General features: G+C 42.3%; 1 protein-coding gene across 2 annotated transcripts in view; it reads left to right on the top strand.

Moving 5' to 3' along the window:
* The first annotated feature begins 3,361 nt into the window (after positions 1-3,361).
* Positions 3,362-13,333, top strand: part of TMEM184B (transmembrane protein 184B) — a 33,390-nt gene continuing 23,418 nt past the window's right edge. Inside the window, exon 1 of one of the 2 annotated variants that reach the window (XM_083462358.1) lies at positions 3,362-3,744. The gene's annotated coding sequence lies outside the window, so the exon portion shown is untranslated. The remainder of the gene's footprint in view (positions 3,745-13,333) is intronic. The other variant, XM_083462357.1, reaches the window with a different exon arrangement.

The following is a 13,333-nucleotide window of genomic DNA, read 5'->3' as shown; positions in this document are numbered from 1 at the left end:
GAGCACCTACACCTCAGAATTTACAGAATGCCATGTAACTTTTTACCTAGTCAGTTATAATCCTTACAACTTAAACTTTCCCTTAAACTTTTGAAGATAACAACCCTTGTAGTAGGCGTAGGAAGAACTAAGCTAATCTAGCCAGGGCAGTACTACATTACAATAAAATATATGTCAGTTTGTGTGTGTATTTTTCTTCTAATTGATTTTTGATGATTATTACATTTATGTCCCACTTTCCTCCAAGAATTCAAGGTGGCATGCACAGCTCTGCACCTCCCTTTTTACCCTGGCAACCTTTTGAGGTGGGTTTGGCTGAGAGGTAGTGACTGACCCAAACTCACCCAAGGAATATCATGGTCTCCCAGGTTGCAGTCCAACCAATATGCTACACTGGTAGTCAGCTGAATGTGTGAACTAATTCCTGAATCCTCACCCCCCCCCGCCCCCACACTGAAAAGTATCTAGATGGGTGTGTGATTTTGATTACTAAATACTGAACACCATTATGCAAATTGACCATCCCCTGTAATGTGTCTGCATGGAGGATTTGGCTGAAAATGCAAAAGATTGCAATATGCAAGCCAGCTCTGTCACTACCTGTCATTGTATAGTAGGACAACTCACATATGCAATGACTTTTTAAAATGGAACGTGCTCCAGAGGTGCCACAGAATAAATGCTGACTGATTCTAGACAGCAGCTTTTATTGAAGTTAAAGGAACCTTTGAAAGTCAGCAGGAAGTGACATCTGAATGCAGACAGTCAAGTGGGTGGGTGGGTGGGTACCTTTTAAGTGGCTGTTTACGTAATCTGAACGCATAAGGTGTTTGGGTGGACAACTGTTCTGCTGAAAAAGGAGTGAACATACTAATTTTAAAAATGCATATTAATATAAATTATGTGTAAAAGGGGAAGAACAGATTATTCCCGTAGAATTTACACAGCAAGATTTAATTGTGTGTTCAGCTAAAATATATGTTTTAGGTCAGGTTTCCTCAACCTCTGCCCTCCAGATCTTTTGAGACTACAATTCCCATCATCCCTGACCACTGGTCCTGCTAGCTAGGGATCATGGGAGTTGTAGGCCAAAAACATCTGGAGGGCTGAGGTTGAGGAAGCCTGTTTTAGGTACTATAAAAGGTAAAGGGCCCCTGGACAGTTAAGTCCAGTCAAAGGTGACTATGGGGTGCGGCACTCATCTCGCTTTTAGGCTGAGGGAGCTGGTGTTTGTTCACAAACAGCTTTCCGGGTCGTGTGGCCAGCATGACTAAACCACTTTTGGTGCAATGGGACACTGTGACGGAAACCAGAGCACACGGAAACGCTGTTTACCTTCCTGCCACAGTGGTACCTATTTATCTACTTGCACTGGTGTGCTTTCGAACTGCTAGGTTGGCAGGAGCTGGGACAGAGCAATGGGAGCTGATCCCGTTGTGGGGACCTTCTGATCGGCAAGCCTAGGAGGCTCAGTCGTTTAGACCACAGCACCACCCTGTATATTGTACTGTATATTGGACTCTGCAACATATTTATAGGAAGGCATAGTCTAATATAGACATAGATGCTGGAAGTGTAATGCTGGAACTGCCTCACCGAGGCATGTGATATGGGCATGTCCAGTAGTATTTTCTTTCTGGTCAGAAGACATTGTATCAATTTTATATTAGCAAAATCATTTATATTTGTGTATGTCCATGTGCTCTTAAATTATATTCCTGTAGTATGGAGATGTTTTGTGAGACTTTTGTGGTCGCCAAAAGATTTCTACTCTGAGCATGAAAGGATAAACACACAGCATCTGTTACACAAGACCTAAACACCCTTGCTACATCTGAACACACTTTTTTTTACAAACACCAACTTTGTCTGGATACCTATTTGGACATTTGGAGGGCATTTATCAAATTATATGTGTAAACAAAGATGGATGTATTGATGGTTATCATGTTGTTAATGTGAGCTGTTAGGTTGTTGTTTTGCTCCACTCTGTACACCTGTTTAATTTTTCTAATAAATTTGCCATTAAAAAAATTAATTTAAAAAGATTTAATTGGATTTACACAGAAGGTAAGCCATCTCTTGAAACAACTGACTGCTTAAGTGTATGCAGCGCCAGAGCAGTCTCATAGCATGTGGAAAGTAAAATAAATGAATAGTGAGAAGACAATAACTGGAGAAACATAATAGTAAACACAGCAACAATATGTTGAACGGGGTGTGTGTGATGGAGAAATTCCACCCGCCTCTGCAGCAGGCAATCTTAAGCAAATTCCTGCTTTTGATATACAGTATTGTATTTGGATTTAAGTAACAAACGGTGCCCCCTAGCGTTTTGTTGAAAGAGGGACAGCAAGAAATACTACCTTTATTACTCCAGCAGTCAGTAAATTCCTAACTCCGTTAAGTCAGAAAACAACCTCCCCCAAATATTATTAGACAAACATTTCAAGAGCAAGCATTTCCTGTCTACTGATGGTCTATTTTTGCTGCCGAAGTTTTTTGTTCACTGAACAAATAAATATCCAAAGTTTAGAAAGTGATTATGTTGTGAAATATAAGGATAATTTAAAAAATAAAATTAAATTGAGATTATAGTGAATTAAAATAAATAAGAAAAAAGAGTAGAAAAAGGGGGAAAGAGAATTCATTTTTCTTTTTTTAAAAAGGCAGAGGAAAACGTCCATAACAAAATAACCATAAAATATAATTAAGGCTACAAACTATATAGTATGTATGTTGATGTATAAATTTATTGCTTCCCTCGGGTATATGTTAATCCATATATCACTATGGTTTCGACAAATACGTTCCAAACAAATTTGTCCATGCATAATCTTCGTCTTCATGAGAAATAAAAATGACCACGGAGCGGGGATGGGGAACTTTTGGCCTGCCAGATGCTCGTCGACTCCTGTCAGCCAATGGCCAATGCAGGGATGATGGGAGTTGTAGTCCAGAGACATCTGGAGGTCTACAAGTCACCCAGTTAACGCCTATGGCTCAGAATTGCTAAATCCAAATCATTCCGCCCATTCACACGCACACGTGTAATGCTTGTCGATGCCAGCTTAACACCCCCCCCCCCCGGGAGCTGATGGTACTTGCCAGCATCATCAGGGAGGGCCCCTGATCTAGAAAAAGACCAGCTGCTATTGTGCAAATGGTCAGAACCCGAAAGTCCGGAGCTAGAAGCAAAGTGCGGCGCTGGAACGGCGGAAGGAAAGAAAAGCGACTCTGTCTCTTTAAAGCGACCGCCGTCGCTGCTGTTCGGGCGGAGCTTAGAATCTATCTGTGGAAGGCGGGGGGATGGGGACGTCACTGTCCCTGAGGCCACTGGTTACGTCACCGCCTCGCGGCTCCTCCTCCTCCTGCCTCTCTGGCAGGAGCGCGCGCTGGGGAGAGAGACGGGCAGCCAGCTAGCCCGCGAGCTTCGCGCCTGCGCGGAACTGTTCGCCTGCCCAGTCTCTCCCTTCAGCTGCTCTCTGCCCCCCCCCGTCCCGCCTCCGTCTGTTTGGGGCCGCAGCAGCAGCAATAAGCCCGAGTCCGGGGCTGAGAAGCGGCCCCGCCACGCCAGGTGTTCGCGACGGAGCGGCTGCGCGGCCACGGAACCCCCGGCCTGGCCATGGTGCTCCTGAGGGCCTCTCGTCCTGCCCGGTCCCCCGAGTGACGGAACTGCCCCTGCCGCCGGAGGAGGAGGAAGAAACGGAGCCGGGAGCACGACAACCCCGCCAGCGCCAGTCGGTGAGAGGAGAGGGCGGCTGCTGCCGGGAACGGCGCCTCAGGGCACAAGTGGCGCGGCGAAGGGAGCCACGGGGCACTTGGGGTGGCCCTCGAAGCAAGAAAGGGGTGTGAAGGCGTGTGGTGCGGAAAGGGGAACGGCCCTTCGCCCTTTCCCGCAGGCCAGGTGGCACCTCAGCGTCTTCAAAAGCTGCGCACAGCGTCTTTTGGGTCCTGGTGGCATGGCCTAGAGATGGTGGCCCCCTGGGATGTGGCTTCCAAGGGGTGGCATCTGCCACGACGTCCTTTCTGCCACCATATTTGACATCAGGTCCTTGGGCCTTAGCCAGTGGGTGGGGTGCAGAGTGTGATGGTGGGGGTGTTTTGTTTCTGTAATTTACAGTGGTACCTAGGGTTAAGTACTGGAGGTCAATTCTTATCCTGAAACTGTTCTTAACCTGAAGACCACTTTAGCTAATGGGGCCTCCTGCTGCCGCTGTGCCATCGGAGCACGATTTCTGTTCTCATCCTGAAGCAAAGTTTTTAACCCGAGGTACTATTTCTGGGTTAGCGGAGTCTGTAACCTGAAGCATATGTAACCCGAGATACCACTGTACATAAGTTTACGGATCATCTTTTTTCTACTTGGACGTAGGCAAGGTGACTTGAGCGCATAACATAGCGGTAGTCCTAGGTGCCGCCGTCTTGCCACAGGGTGCTTAAATAACACAGCCTTGTTGGGTGAGGATGAATGTGGGCTTTGAACATTGTGCAGAAATGGGTAAGTTGTGGGAGATGTGGCACATTTGATGCCGGTCAGTGTCCTAGTGATGCTGCTAAGATGTTGAATGTGGCAAGTGTGCTGTAGAAACCCAACTCATCCTGCCACATCTGGCACTGAAAATGGGAAGAACTATAGGGAACACAGTAATGCTTTGCTGAATAGCAGAAACACATAGCATACTTTGTGCTTAGTTTGCGTGTGGTGCATGTCATCTTGAGTGGCATGATGTGGGCCTTACGGTGCTTTGACGCTGAATGTGGCACTAGGTACAGTGCTGTAATATGGTGTGAGCTTAGTAGCTTTAGGAGGAGAAGTGTAGTGTTAAAGTGTGCCTGCTGAGTAGCATATCAGTTAAAATCCAGCATTTACTATAAGCATTAAAACTACTGTAGATGATATTGGCCAAAGGTTTTATGAGTTTACAAAGCAGGTTTGAGGCCCTAAGCTATTTGTGTGGTTGGACGTCTTTGTATAATTATTAGATACTTATTAGATAAATTTCACCTTATGTTCCATCAACTTGTGTTCAGCATTAAATCACTTTCCTTTTTGCTTGTCTTTCAGCATTTCTTATTGCTGAAATTTATGTGCAGATAGTAGTAGGAGGCAATTTCAAACAGTCTCTATGTTTAATTGTAATTTACATCACACTCTCAAAGACTGATATGCATTTTTTTCCCAATGAGAAGTTAACTCCAAGAGCCAGGTAACACTTCACTTTTGAAATTTGCTACTTTGCCTAAACATACATCTGGTGTTATCAGTTGTGAATTGTACAAACACATATGCATGACTATATTTTCCTGTAATTATTGGCATCCAGGAAAGGATTCCTTCTTTGCTATGTGTAAGAATCTGCCTCCTTAAATAAAGTATGCACCATTTATAGATAATGATTCCATGTGTAATTATGACCAAATTCTAAAAGTTGTGTGAATTGGTAGTACAGTATGTATTTTGCACAAGGTTCATAGCTTGTTTTTTTATGAGAGGGCAGAAATAATTATTTTATATCTTCAAATGATGGGGTTGGCAGTTCAACCTTGAAATGCTATGGGATGTTTTGTAGTTCTGTAGTATTAAAAACATGGCATCGTTACTGTGGAGTTCTCTAGTATACAAAACACACGAAGGAAGACTGTAATATTTGTAGCCTCCCTGTAGACTGAATAGGTGAAGTATACTAAACTTATATTTTATAATTTTTACATGCAGTGTGTGACATTTTCATGCTTAATGTAGTTCAGCATCTTCAGTTATTTGAAGAGTAATTTCTCAGTGAGAATGGAACGGAATGGAAATTAATCCATTCAAAGGAGTGAATTGCTATGTATTATTTAGTTATAAATCGCCTGATACCTAAATCCTAGGAGCAAACCTTAATTGTCAGTTGCAGTAACTCCTTGAAATTGCTGCCTACTATCACATAGGATGTTGAGGAAAAGGTTTGAAGGACAATAATGAGTTATTATATAGAGCCTAAGATGTGAAGGCAGGGGCTTGATTTTCCCTGACCCATCCATGCCTACATACGTTGTTTTTCCTCCTCTGTCGCTATAGGACCACATCATCTTTTCAGCACTCCTTGAGCTGTAGCTTGGTAATAGAAGAGTAGATTCCTGCCAAGATAATTAATCCTGCCAAACCCCCTTGGGTGTCTTTAAAGAAACTGATCTATAAGCAGTCGCGGTAGTAAAATGGAATACATAAAGCTTTTAGCTACAATAGCTCTTAAAATATGATATTGAAAATAATATCTAGGAAAGCATTTCCAGTATGAGTTACAAATTGGGGAGGGAGAGGGATCCTTCCAGCGACAGGAAGTCACTTTGTCAAGAGTAGTCTGTTTTAATGTGTGATTCTTGACTGCTAGTACTTGTGATCTGGCTCAACTCAGAGGATGTGCTCCTCTCCTCCATTTACTAATATATATTTTTTTGCATGAGCATTCACTGCAGAGTGTTCATAGAGCATTGGCTTTGTTTTTCAGTGCAAACCGTGACTGGGAAGGCACAGATCACCTTGTGCCCAGGGAGTAGCACATCAACACTTGAGTCTGTAATGCAGCGTGGTGATCATTTTAACAACCCCAGAGGGATGCAATTTACAGGAAGCAAAGAGGGGAGGGGAGAATTAGCGAACGCATTTCACCTGCTGCACAGTACGCTCTTTAAAATGTAACAACTGCAATTGGAATGAGCACCCCTTTAGCCTTGTGGTACAGTATAGCAAACCGTTCAGGAATGGTTGCCATATTAGTGAAAGCTACTGCACATGGGATGCGGAAATGGCTTATGCTTTTCCACCATAAGGTGTATGTGGAATGCCCTAAGCTGCTGTATCATGCAGCAGTTCCATATGTTCTCTCTCTTGCAAGTGAGTTGTTTCCATGGCTTCTCCAGTTTTTGCTGCATCTGCCTTATCTATCAACAGTGCTCATTGGTCAAACTAGGACTAATGTTGTTGCCACCCATCCACACTAGAGCATAAGCCTATAGGCTTTTAGAAGAACAATGTAAGCCACTGTGTGATCCCTTTGAGACAGACATTTAATGTTTTATTACGGACATGATTTATCTCTAGCTGACCAATGCAATCAACTCCCTTATCTTGTGTAGCCTTTTTGTGTGTGGTAACTTTATATTAAATATTTATTGTAAGGTTTTTAGAGATATCTGTGCTTGTGAAGTATTTATTGGTATATTGAAGTTGTAGAAACTTAAAGATCATTGGATTGTTCATTCTCAAACTATGCACCTCAGAAGCACACTTTACATAAGACCTCATATACCTATAGTCTAGTGACACAAACACTATTCAGATTGTTGTTGTTGTTTTGTATACTGTTAATACTAGACAATCTACATATGCATAATAGAAAGGATAGATACTGGTCCCAAAGGGCTTAAGGTCTAAAAATAAACAAAAGCTTGACAACAGAAGAACGACTAAAAAAAATTAATAATGTTGCTCTTTCAGTTGCAAGTACTTTTGCAGGGGGGTGTATCTTTGCAGAGAGGTAGGACATAATTAATGTATCTTTACCCATTGGAGAATTAGAGAGCCACACTCCTGTCTCTGTGCTCCAGTTAAACACTGAAATGCATGTTCATAACTAAAAATGTGATTGAATGGCGTATCATTGATGTGTGATTCCCCACCTCCCATTAATATGTTAAAGGATTCTGTGTTTGCTGCCACAGCTAACAGAGCAATCCCTGTGCACCTATGTAGTTGAAAGCTGGTGAAGTCACTGGTTCAAATCTCAGCTCAGCCACAGATGCATTAGATGGCTTTCTGGTGGGTTGTCTCAAAAACAAAATGGGCAATACTCTGAATGAATATGATACAAGTGAAGCTTTATCTACTTTCCTAGTACATTAGTGTATGAAAATAATTTTTCACCTGCAACTTTCCATTGCTATTTCAAGTAAATCCCTTTTAAACTCAGCTCTCACCTCTGTCTTTTCAAAACTTCAACGTTCAAGAAATGCTACTTCAGGGCCATACGTGCCTCCCTTTCCCTGAAGAGCTGCATGGCAAGCAGCAGTGAGATCATGGGTATGAGGCACATAGTGTGCATAGACTAATTATGGTACCGATTCTGGGAAGGTGACCCATCCTAGAACTGCAGTGTTTGATCCTATTTTTCAAAGGAAGAGTGGTATGCTGGAAACAGCCTCCTCCCTTTCCTCTTGTTTCCTGTCTCATTCCAAAAAAAGAGTCTTGCTGTGGTATGCTGACCTATTATAATGTGGGTCAGTCCACACACACGCATACACACACACAAAAGATGGAGAAGGAAACTGAAGAAATTAATAGAGCAGAAAAACTCTCTTGGAGAAAGATAGTTGTTCATAGTAAAAGGGTTTCATTGTTGATCTGCACATCTGATTTAGGGTGGATGATGGGTGTTTGCAAGTGAATTGGTTGACCTGGTATAGGACAATATTTAAGAACAAGGCAAAGGAAGGAATAGACTAAAGGTGCAGCTACAGGGATGAGAAGAAGGGGCTGTTTTCTATGAAAGTAAGGTAAGGAGAGTTGCACTTTCCCATTCTAGAATAAACCGAGAAACTTAAAATCTGGAAATAAATGTTGTCTCCGATCTAAATTTTACAGAACTTTTCAATATATATTTAATTAAAATGTTGTAACTGTTTAGAACTTATCATTTACTTAAAAAAGTTATTCATAGTCATTTGTTTTTACCATTTACAGTGGAGAACTTTTTGTTTTGATAAAAAGAAAGACAGCTTGAGTGGCGTTTTCTGTCTTTTGTTTCACTGAGCATACAGCCAGCTGTTTGGATAAAAAATGATGAATAGGCAAAACCCTCATGAGGATTTGGGCTATTCAGTCTCCCACAGTACAACTACAAAAGCTGTGTTTGGATGATGCTTTGTTGTACTGATAGCTTAATTATATCACTAATAAGCAGCCTTCTTCAGTGTGGGTGAACAAAATTCTTATATGCGTACCAGAAGCAAAAGTAAACTAGCATGGAATGAGATCCCAAAATATATGGGGCAGGTAAAGAGTACCTGCTGATGTCCTAGTTCAGGGACCTTACTCCTCTCTCTTTCCCGAGACTTCACTTTGCTTTTATCTAAAGAGGCAGTAACACATTAACCACCAGTGAGTGCAAAACTTAAGGTATACAGTAAATTAACAGAATTTTAAGGTAAACTTGGATTTCCTTCACATTGATACAGCAGCTGATTATACTGAGCATTCTTTTGTTCAGTAACCAAAGTAAGTACAGCCTTGCCATCTGCTTGGTTATTGGACTTCTGTTCCATGTGCCATGATGTCATGACATATGACACAACAGCCCTTGAGGCAGTATATCATTCTACAACATTGTGTCAGATGCAGGACCTATCATTAGTCCCAACTTAAACATGAAGCTCCTGTATATTACTTTATATGTTTGACTTTCCTTCTCCCCCATTTCTCATAATAAAGAAAGAGATGCAGTGATGATGTTGCTTTTCAGACCCATCTTAAGGCAGGACATGAGTGACATAGAATTATAGAAAGCAACTTGGAATCATAGAATCATAGATTCCCTGCAATGCAGGAATCTTTTTGCCTAACATGGGGCTTGAATGCACATGAGGCTTCTCTTAAGGAGAGCTTCCCTTAGTGCACTTCAGCACTGTACTAAAGGAGAGCTTCGCCCAAGGCACTTCAGCAAGGCATTTTAGCATTTCGGCACTGTACCAAAGTTGAGGAAGAGGTGACACTAGCAGCAGGGGGCTTGTGCAACTACTGCTTTTTGTGTTGTCTTCTTCTTAAAAAAGGTAAATGACCCTGTAATGACCCGGGTATGGACTAGCACAGGGGTCTGCAACCTTTAAGACAAAAAGAGCCACTTGGACCCGTTTCCGAAGAAAAAAAGAACTGGGAGCCGCAAAACCATTGCGATCTGACAGCGGGCGGGAAGGTGACGTTGGGACGGTGCGTGACTAACGCACGCACCACCCCCATGCGACGTCACAGCCAGTACAGCGCCCGCCACAGTGGGGAGTGTTGGGGCGCACAATTTGCCTCCTCCCCTCGCTAGTATCCGCCCCGGAGCCGCGGCAAAGGTGTAAAAGAGCCACATGCGGCTCCGGAGCTGCAGGTTGCCGACCCCTGGACTAGCAGATGGATATAAAGCTGCTATTATTATTATTATTATTATTATTATTATTATTATTATTAACACAGTTATATTAAGACTCTTTTAAAATTGTAATTTGGCTTTAAATGAAATTCACATTTAATAAAAACCAAAAGAAAGTCTACAACTTCGAATCTCTTGAAGCTATGAGTGTCAATCAAACATGGAACCTGTGCCATGATTCTTTTTCATTCTGACCTTGGTCTTCAAAAGTGATTTGCTTAGTGCCCTCTCTGCCTACAGAGAGCACTGGGAACCAGCACCTTGACTTGCCTCCAGAAGTATATAGATGGAGCAGCTGCTGGAAAATATTGTGTCTATTTCCATTCAGCACTTGATTGATAGAGCAAATGAGGCCTTTGGTCTCATTTGACACTTTGACACTTCAGCATTTCAGTTATAAATTTGTCACCTATATGATAACTCTAAATATTGAAGTGTCCAAATTCAGTACACAAGTTCAGGGCACAATCCTACATTTTAAAAGCCAACTCAGTCCACACATGTATTTTTAAAGTGGGGGGGGGGGGGAGGTGCAAAACAAATTGTAATGTCTCCTTTGAAGACTGAGAGATCAGAATGAAAGTTGGTGCACACATTTAAAACACAATTATGCCATTCATATTCAAACTCAAGATTTGCCCCTGCGCCAGTTTTCAATACTTGCAAAGAATATTAAGTTATTCCAGTCCATTTAGATATGCATGAATTAATGGTGTCAAGATAACAGTTTCAGAATGGTGAGTAGTAGCAGTGTATTGAATAAAAAAGGCATCCTTAGCCACAACAACAACCTTTAGACCTCTAGTCTGTGAGCCTAATTAGGCCCACCAGACCTTCCCATTTGGACTGTGAGGCCCATTTTGGCCAAGCCTCACCCACCTGCCCGAAACCTGATGCCATATGTGGTGTCAGTTGAAGTGCAGGTAAAGGCAGAGCTTTGGCAAAAGGTGTTCTGGATGGAGGTGCTTGGAAAGCCCCTTGCATAGTGTTTCCTAAACACTGGCTTATGCTCAGTACTTCCCAAGTATTTACAATCAGCTGATTGCTGCACACACATTCTGTTGCCCACACAGTTTAATTTCAAACCATGCAGGCAAAAATGAAACACCTGACATCACTGTGACCTGCAGAGGTGCACAGAGATGCGGCCTGCTGGCTGGAAACAGTTCCCCACTCTTATGTTAGTAGAGCGACAATTCCTTGAAGAGGTAGACCCTCATCCTCGGATAGGTCACAAACCTGAAATATATGGTGACCTGTTTATTTATTTCATAAAATTTATACACTGCTTGATTGTAAACACACACACAAAACTCAAAGCAGTTTACATGTTGCTATGTAGAGATTGTTGGTATATCTCTGGTAGAATTAAAGCGTGTGCTTTTTTAAAAAATAATTCAAAGCAAGGGGAGGAAAATATTATTGGAAAACATACCACACATTCTAAAATTTTTGGGGATGAATGATATGCTTGACTGCTTTATTAGTCAGATGCATTCTTCACTGGTTGCATGCACTAGGGGGCAGTGTATGTTTCATGTGTTGTTTATTTGCATTTTGAATGCCTGCCTAGACACCTGCCATTTGAAAAGCATTTCCCCTTACATTTCTTAGGGGTTTTTTTGGTGGGGCCGGGGCTGGGCCTGGTGGGGGCGAGGGGGAGTGATTTGTCCACTGGTGCAGTTAGGTAATTTTACACTCTGGTTTTCATGTGCAATCTTTTGTTTATTTAAAAATGTGTTAAGCCAGCCATGCTATGTTTGGAGGTGTTCCCGCTCATTCTCTTCTGTTGGGCCCTGGACCATTGCCTGAATATTGTTTTCTGATGGCACCGTTGGGTTTGTTTTGCTTTCTTCTAAAATCTTGGCTTGCACTTAGAATAGGGTATGTAGATTTATAGGTTCTGTAATCTGTTTAAATAATAACACGTTACTGTATATGAAGCACTGAGAACTCTCTATCTCAGTAATCTTTGCCACAATCCTTGCAAATGTTATCATATCCATATTGCAAACAGAGTTGAAACTCAAAGATACTGCTTTGCCTAATAATCAAGCTAAGTTTCAAAATCACATTAAGGCAAGGATTTTATTAGGACAACCTAAACAGCATAAAAAGTGTACATGCTTTTGAGTCCTCCAGAACTTTTCAGAAGAAAGGTTTGACTTCAGAGCTGTGTCTCTTCAGCTGTTTCCTATCCATGTTTCAAAAGTCTTGATTTTTTCAAATAGGATTACTGCCAAGTAAGTAATCCTATTTGAAAAAATCAGGACTGCCAAGTTAGTAGGCATGGGACGTGGGTGGTGCTGTGGGTTAAACCACAGAGCCTAGGGCTTGCCTATCAGAAGGTTGGCGGTTCGAATCCCGCGACGGGGTGAGCTTCTGTTGCTCGGTCCCTGCTCCTACCAAGCTAGCAGTTCAAAAGCATGAAGTGCAAGTAGATAAATAGATACCGCCCCGGTGGGAAGGTAAAGGGCGTTTCCATGAGCTGCTCTGGTTCGCCAGAAGTGGCTGAGTCCTGCTGGCCACATGACCCGGAAGCTGTACACCGGCTCCCTCGGCCAATAAAGCAAGATGAGCGTCGCAACCCCAGAGTCGTCCACGACTGGACCTAATAGTCAGGGGTCCCTTTACCTTTACTAAGTAGGCATAGGATTGCATCCTTGAACTACCACTTTAGCACTAAGAATGGAAAGTCCAGTTCATTCTTTTGGGCTTCTTGATAGAAAGGCTGTATTATAAGAAGGTTTTTAATAAAGCGTCTGTTATAAATTGCAGACAAATCTCCTGCTTTGGTATTTATATCTAGCAGTCGTGAAGTGATCATAAAGGGGAGTGTTTGTGTAGACTAGGGTTGGTGTGTTGTTTTTTAAACTATCCTTGTTTATTGTAGGCATTGCTGTGATTTACAGTATCTCTTTTTACATTGTAATAGGATTGGATATCCTTCTCTCCTCAGCCTCACAGATACCTGATAATTTCTTTCACCTTTTCATTCAAGCTTAATTGGCTAGGCATACATCTGTGGTAAATCCTTCCTACATGTGTATTTCATAAGCTTAGCAAAAACCTCTTACTTGTGCCCTGTGGTGTGTAGAATGTTGTCAGACGGAAACCAATTTCCTCCAGACTCAGCAGCAAAGGCATCTCAAACTCCA

This window comes from Podarcis liolepis (genome assembly GCF_965112155.1).
Source record: "Podarcis liolepis genome assembly, chromosome: 10".
Taxonomy (NCBI): Eukaryota; Metazoa; Chordata; class Lepidosauria; order Squamata; family Lacertidae; genus Podarcis; species Podarcis liolepis.
Note: the sequence above shows the minus strand (reverse complement) of the source record. Positions and strands in the feature narration are given on the sequence as shown.